Here is a 1,089-nt window from a genome sequence, read left to right on the forward strand (position 1 = left end):
TGTTGAAATCAGAAACAGACATGAAGGTGACAATTGGAAGCCACCCACCCTGCACTGAGACTGAAGCCAGCCGTCTCTGGTTTGATGTTTTCAAGAAAGACCTTTATATCTGCGATGGGAAGATTTGGGTGTCAATCTTACAAGGTAATGCAACAATATCATTAAGGTAGAGATGGATTGTTTGTAGTGCCACCCCTCAGTGAAGTTGTTAATGAATAAATAGAATACATAAAGAAAGAAAGTCACATTTGTATGAACCTCAGCAAGGCTCATTACGGTCAATGAAATTTTTTTTACTCAGCCAATGAAACAGGGCACAATAAGCTCCCACAAACAGCAATATGATAGTTGCCAAGTGACCTGCTTTTGCAATGTTGATTGGTCAGGACTCCAGGGTTAACTCCCTTACTATTCTTTAAAATTGTGCTATGGTATCTTCTCCCTCCACTTGAGAGGATAGAATCATAGAATCCCTACAGTGTGGAAACAGGCCCTTCAGCTCAACAAATCCACACCAATCTTCTGAAGATCCATTCCCCTATCCTATTATCCTATACTTACCCGTGACTAATGCACCTAACCTGAACATTATGACAATTTAGCATGACCAGTTCACGTACCCTGCATGTCTTTGGATTGTGGGAGGAAACCTGAGCACCCAGAGGAAACCCACACAGACATGGGGAGAATGTACTGTCGCCCAACGGTAGAATCAAATGCAATACCCTGGTGCTGTGAGACAGCAGTGCTAACCACTGAGCTACCATGCCAGATAGATGCGACCTTTTTTCTTAACAATTCGCCTCTGACTGCACACCCCTGCTCAGGACTACACTGGGGTATCAACCCAGATTAGAACTTTCTAAAGAGGCATTTTGCCCACAATATTGTAAATCAGCGTTCAGGGTTCAAGTAGTGAGTCACGCTAATTCAGAGTGCATCAGTGCTGAACGGTACTGTCTTCCATGTGCGTCAATGATCAGATAAAGGTCTCTGAGTGTTGAATAAATTATCCCCTCCCCACACAACACATACACACACACCCACTCTCTTTCTGTTTCACACACACACGTATACACACACACACAC

Source organism: Chiloscyllium plagiosum, chromosome 2 (assembly GCF_004010195.1).
Source record: "Chiloscyllium plagiosum isolate BGI_BamShark_2017 chromosome 2, ASM401019v2, whole genome shotgun sequence".
Classification (NCBI taxonomy): domain Eukaryota; kingdom Metazoa; phylum Chordata; class Chondrichthyes; order Orectolobiformes; family Hemiscylliidae; genus Chiloscyllium; species Chiloscyllium plagiosum.